The sequence below is a fragment of the Poecilia reticulata genome, linkage group LG18 (assembly GCF_000633615.1).
Source record: "Poecilia reticulata strain Guanapo linkage group LG18, Guppy_female_1.0+MT, whole genome shotgun sequence".
Lineage (NCBI taxonomy): Eukaryota > Metazoa > Chordata > Actinopteri > Cyprinodontiformes > Poeciliidae > Poecilia > Poecilia reticulata.
Window position 1 is genome coordinate 8,889,409 of NC_024348.1, and position 6,344 is coordinate 8,895,752.

The following is a 6,344-nucleotide window of genomic DNA, read 5'->3' on the forward strand; positions in this document are numbered from 1 at the left end:
TGGACTACTTTATTTATTTATTTATTTTTGACAGGGGTCCGACTAGAAAGTGTGAATGTGAACGTCAATGGGGCAGGATTTATTAACCTTCGCCAGGCCTGAATTATTGGGAATAAATAAGTAATGATCCCCCCCCCCACAATAACTGATGTTTTTAAGTTTTTGCAGTGAGGCTTGTAATGACGTGCGGTTTTTACAAAGGCTTACATAAGTGATGCCGTTCTGATACACTCCTGAATCTGAGAAAGTCTTTCAGAAGTTTTTCCTCTAGGACCAGTAAATAACTTTATTTCCCTGTCTGATCATTCTCATTCCTTCTTAAAATATTAAAAGAAATTGTACTTCTCCCAGAGCAACTCACTGAGTTATGTGCCCTTACTCCACTGCCTCCCTCCCTTTTTTTTTTTTTTTTTTTTGTTTATCGTGAATTTAATTTGAGTTTGAGAAGTGGACTCGCTGCTGTTGCACATTTGTCAAAACATCAGCAACGACAGCATGAATAGGTTGAATGGGAGAGGCTCTGGAACGCCACTTTGGAGCTTTTCCCTGGAGAAAATCAGATCAGCCCATTGTGACGGTCCCCCCAGCCCACCCCCACCCCACACACACACACACACACACCTTTGGGTTTTGGAGCTCAGTATTAATTCCTTCAAACTGTGGTGACAACAAAAGCTCGCGACAATAGCCCGAATCTATATTTACACTGCTCTAGTTTGTTGTAAAGTGGGTGTGGATCAACAAGGTTTATATTCTTTTCTTCCTTAAGCCATGTGACAGTCAGTTCTTTGTATTTTTTACTCTACATTGTCAATGAGTCTTCAAACTTGTTTTTTTTTTTTAACCCTCTCCCCCCCTCCTCCAACAGCGCACGAGCAGGAACCTTTCGGTTTATATTAGGAGCAACAACAGATTTGTATTGCAGTCACAGTAAACTGTTAAAACGCCTTCAAGACACAAAGCAGCAGCTGACAGGGAATATTTGAGGGAGTTTGCGGTGTAGGAGGACACTTTGAGGGCCCCGTTGTACAGCAGAAGTTTGAAGGTGAGGCTAAGTAAACTTAGAAAAGTGATTTCTCAGAAATGTGGGGGGCCTCGCTGTTCCTCATCTCAAGGTGGGTACGCCACAAAGGATGTCGGGGAGACAAAGTGTTTATGAGTTGTTTGAGGTTGCAGTTTAATCTTTTTTTTTTTTATTTTGGATCCAGTGCAAATAAAGATGCTGGAATTGCCAAAACAACTGTTTGTCAGCGTTTTTGGCTCGCTGGCAAACGTCAGATGAAGAAAGACTTGACAGAGTAAGAAAGAGAAGAAGAAGAAAAAAGAAGATGGTGAATGCATAAAAGACGGATAGTAAAGAGTGAAACATCAGCAGAGGGTTTTGATGCACTTATTGATCTTGGCAGACTGACACTCCCTCTCATCCCTTGCAGTCTCCTTCTCCCTCCCAGCAGAAATCTATTTTTTGCGCACATCAGCAGAAACGGGGAGGGGAAAAATGGCTTTGGGTTGTTAATGAACTCAACCCTGGGTCATGTGATATAACTTTGTTGGGAGGAATTGGAATATCATTAGATTTTATAAAGACCTTTAGTCGGACCCAAAACTTTATTATTGGTTTCCTTTAATAGAATAAATGTTTGTACTTCCTGTTGTAGAAGAGCTTCTCCCAGAAGTTTGCAAAGAATAATCAATAAGGAACTGTGGACGTCAATACATTTGAACAACAATGGAAAAAAGTATATCCATCCATTGTCTACTGGCTTCTCCCTGGTGGGTTGTGGACGCCATTAAAAAATGTGTTGAGTGATATTGCAGCTGTGTATTTATTTTACATATTATGACTGAGAGAACATCAGATGATGAGCTATATAGAACAAATCTTTTAGGATACACTTGAAAAAAAATTTAATATAAAGGTGGCAGAACTTTTCCCTCTAAGATCAAAGATCCTTGGCTCCAATCCTGGTCTGCATGGAGTTTGTATTTGTGCGCTCTTCCCTGCTTCTTTCTCCCATGGTCTAAAAACCTGCCTGTTTGATTAAATGGTCTCTTTAAATTGTCTTTTAGGTGTGAGTGTTGTGCTGTGTGGTGTGTCCCTGGTGACCTGTACTCTCGCCCAGTGACCCGTGGAGATGGGCATCATCACCTCTGTTACCCTGCAGGGTTAAGTGGGTACAGACAGTGTATGGACGGATATATATATATATATATATATATATCAACTGAACTGTTACAGGGTTTCCCCCAGAAAACTTGCTAAACCCGGTGGTCGGGCACCGAGGCGGTCCACCGTGTTTTTGTATTAAAAGATGTTAAGTAGACAATAAAAGGAAAAATATCACTGGGTAATTATACGCTATGGGAAAACATCGTCAGTGAACTGTTTTATAAACCCACAACTAGTCTTAAAAACAACTAATAAAAAAATTAATCAAAAATTAAAATGAATATCAATTATTTCCACTTCTGTTAAATCCAAATTAAGTCAGAGGCTCCATCAGGCCCCACAGAGCTTCAGGGGTCTATTGCTAATATTTTAACATAGACCACAGATATATAAATGTAACATTTGTTTATTGAGATTATCAATGCTGCTAAATTTGACATAATGGTTTCAGCATATATAAATTAAAAGACTTTAAATTATTTAGCATTTAAATGTAAGATTTTAAGGAGCTGGCAAGTTTACTTTGTAGAAGTTCAAAGAACAATATTCATAGTCCGATTGGTTTGTTACCATAGCAACCATCTGATGCTGTGAGTTTAATCTTTGAGTTTCAGCTCTGTTTGTTCACAAATACAAATTAGTAAGATGCAGTTATAATTTATTGCTTTTTAGGTTTGCCAGGTAAACTACTCCCCATGTCCTAGATTTCATTAAATCAAACACAGAAGTTGTTAGAGGTGCTGATGTTCTTAGCAACAAAAGGGGCCCCTAAGTCATATTCTGCTCCAGGCCTCATACAGCTTTGGACCGACCCTGCACGATGAGTTAAACCCGCTGCACTGCGCAACAAATGGGAGATTTAATTCAATGCTGCTAATGTAACTTTAGTAACTCTTTCATTTCGTGTCTGTTGAGTTTTTAACAAGGGGACACAGAAACTATTCTGGTTGGTCGAGTTTCTGGACGAGTTTTTCAGATGTCCGGTGGCCGCGCGCATTAACTCTGTCTGACTAAGTGGGCAAAACATTTGATACGGTTTGGTGCTTAGTGTAACCGGAAAAATAATACTAGTAATAATAATAATAAAATAATAACGCACCGGCTAACCGGGAACACAGACCTAAACTTTACTGGGAAGACAGGGCCAAACGCTGGGCAGCGTGTTGAGATGTAAACGCCGCATAATGTTTTGTTCACAAATATACATCATTCTCACCGCTCGCTCAAATCACCACTGATTTGACTACTACTAAGCGCGACTACAAGTTATTCCTGCGGTTCACGTAGAGTTGCGCAACCAGAGCAAACGCAGTGGGTTTAAACTCTTACTTTAATCAATAACTCCTCATAACTAATCATAATTCCACACAGGTGGTTGATGGGTTGATGTAAATATCCATAGTGGTCAGCCTTTGTCCGGTTCAAGTGAAAGGAGGTGCGGGATCCATGCTGCGGTTAACTTTAGACATCTAGCTGCTGCAGCGCGCGAGGCAACGAGCAGAGGCCCAGCGGTGTGATTCGTCCGGCTTTAAATGCATAGACTATAAACATATTTTCTATAAACATATCTTTTAGAAATAATTCTGCTCTGATAGTGAAACGCTCGGAGCAACAGAAACTGGCTTGAAAAAAAACAAAAACAAAGACTTAGCCTGGCGGTGGCGCTAGTAAAGCATGGCGGGCCACCAGGCCTACAACACACTGGGGAAAACCCTGTGTTAGGTTTTTGTGAAGTACCTTTAAATAACTTTTGTCATATTTAAATGTAAAAAATATATATATAGGTGGTGTCTAGCGCATTGATAATACCATTCTCCATACGTAGACATAAGCGAAACAATATGTTAGAAATCATCTACATTCAATTGCGAGTTTCTGTTGCGTCTGTAAATTATGAATCTTTTCATCTGTTCTTGACACAGTGACACGAGTACAACAAGCAACTATCAGCTGGTTAATTAGTCCATCTGCCCAGGTGGGTCTGCAACTTGTATGTTACTTTAATCAATGTTTAAAAGTGGCTAATGGTGCGCTTCTGTTTTTTTTTTTTTTTGTTTTTTTTTTTGGTGACTGAAAATGCTTCCAAATATCCAAGTCTGTTTGGATTTTAAGCAAAAAATATATTTATTAGCTGTCGTGTGGGGAAGAAGACTCTGGACAACCTGGACACTTGCAGTGATCTCCCGTTACAACTCTAGAGACGGTGGACGCTGTTCAGCGGGACTAAAACTTTAAAAAAACCTTGATATGCCTTGACACCAGTGACCAGACATGTGTCTCATTTGAAAGTCAGGGTTTGTGGCAATTTATGTTGGTGACCTGGCTCTATAACTAGCATGGCATAGCCAGGGCCAAAAGTGTAAGCATATTAATGAACAAAAATAAAAACCTTTTTTTTTTTTTTTTTTTTTTTGCTTACTTGCATGTTCTGCTGAAGGTCATGTGTGCATCCATGTGCAGTGTAAGCAGAAATATGGAAAATATGGCTTTATATACAAACATTGCTTTGTGCCTGATTCACAGTAGATGATTTGGGACTGAATAAAAAGAATAAATAATCTTTTAAAATATAGTTTTGAATTTATAAGAATTTTACAGTTGTTTTTTTTTTTTTTTGTAAGTCTCGGACACAACCTTACAAGACAAAAAAGGCTGTGTCCATTCCATTAAATTAAACGATCCTCCATCTGTAATGAAGTTAAAAATCTACTCATACCGTCATTCAATTCAATTTGAAATGTTTCCAGCTTGAAACTGAGTTCAAAAGGTCGGCTTTTTTTAGTCAGTAAATGTAGACACAGACAAAAAAAAAAAAAAAAAAAGAGAAGAATACCACTATATCTGGTAAATTAGCTCTCAACTCCTACACAATTCCTTGTACTTACAATGGATTTCACGATGTTCTAATCTGCCACTGCTGAGCATTTGTGCAAAAAACACTTAAGGAACCCCTAATACTCTTAAGCAGTCTCACAGCGCCAGGAGGCATTTCAAGTCATGACTCATGATCACTGTTGTTTTACGTTGTTGTAAACACAATCTTTTTCTCCTATCCTCTGTCTCGCTTGAACTACTTAAAAATTCGGAGCAATAGCTAAATTGCTGAAATGACACCGCGCAGGACGGTTATTTGCGGGACATCAACACGGTTCAAATGTACAGAGGCCAGTTAGCCGTCTGTAGCTATTTCCCCCCGGCCCCAGAAAAAAATAAAATAAAGCAGCAAAATGTGTTGAAGTATGTATAATTTTAGAAAGTCAAAATTCTTTGTTCACCTCTGTCACAGTTTGAAGCCGGCAGAATAATTTTTTTTTTATACTACCAGAAGTGTGAAGTGAGGTTTACAGTTGAAATTTTGATTTCTATCATAAAACCCGTACTGAAAGCCACAACATCCAAATCCAAAAACCTCTTCCTGCTACAGGAGCTGATCAAAAATCACAAATTGATGGCATTTTCTTACTACTTTGCTGGCCACATCTATCCATTCTCTAAAAAAACAAACATTTATTTATCATGTCAACAGTTTATTTATTTCACCTGCTGTATCACTGAAGAAATAGGTCAGATATTCATTTTTAATGTTGGGCTCTGCGGAGAGGTTATGAGCCGTCAATAACTGACACGTAGCGGATAACTGTCTGAGCCTCTTCAATTTGTATTTGAGTCCAACTGTGAGTGGGAGTGCGGTCAATGCAAAATTTCATTTTTGACATCTTATCTGATTTCATCCAACTTTTATTTTACAAATCTTTAAACCACCTTCATGTTTGCAACAAATATAGTTCCTTACAAAAGTTTTTTTTTTTTTTTTTAGCCATTTGAGTGCTTTGTGTTTTTTTCCCATACAGCATTAAAACAACAAGAGATTTATGGGATGGATGAAGACAAAGGATCGTTTGATTGCTAAGTGAAGGAAAAATAATATCTGCTTCTCAAATTGTTTTACATCCTGAATCTGTCTTAATGCTGTCTGTTCACTGTTGTGCTGTAGTGAACCTCTCAGGCCTTTACAGAACAGCAGGAGTCAATGCTTGGAGATTAAATTACATACAAGTGTAATTACAGTGCTGTAAAAGAAAAAAAAAAAAGCTCTGTACTGATTTCTACTCTTTTTGCTTTTTCTTCCACACTAAAATATTCAAAAACAATAAAACATACTTTTGTTATCAGA

At 38.3% G+C, this 6,344-nt stretch overlaps 1 long non-coding RNA gene across 1 annotated transcript; it reads left to right on the forward strand.

The window, feature by feature from the left end:
- The first annotated feature begins 395 nt into the window (after nt 1-395).
- LOC108167166 (uncharacterized) lies at nt 396-4,524 on the forward strand. The gene is made up of 3 exons (XR_001777539.1): nt 396-2,171; nt 4,093-4,145; nt 4,266-4,524. It is a non-coding gene; the product is annotated as an uncharacterized LOC108167166 (long non-coding RNA).
- The last annotated feature ends 1,820 nt before the right edge of the window (nt 4,525-6,344 follow it).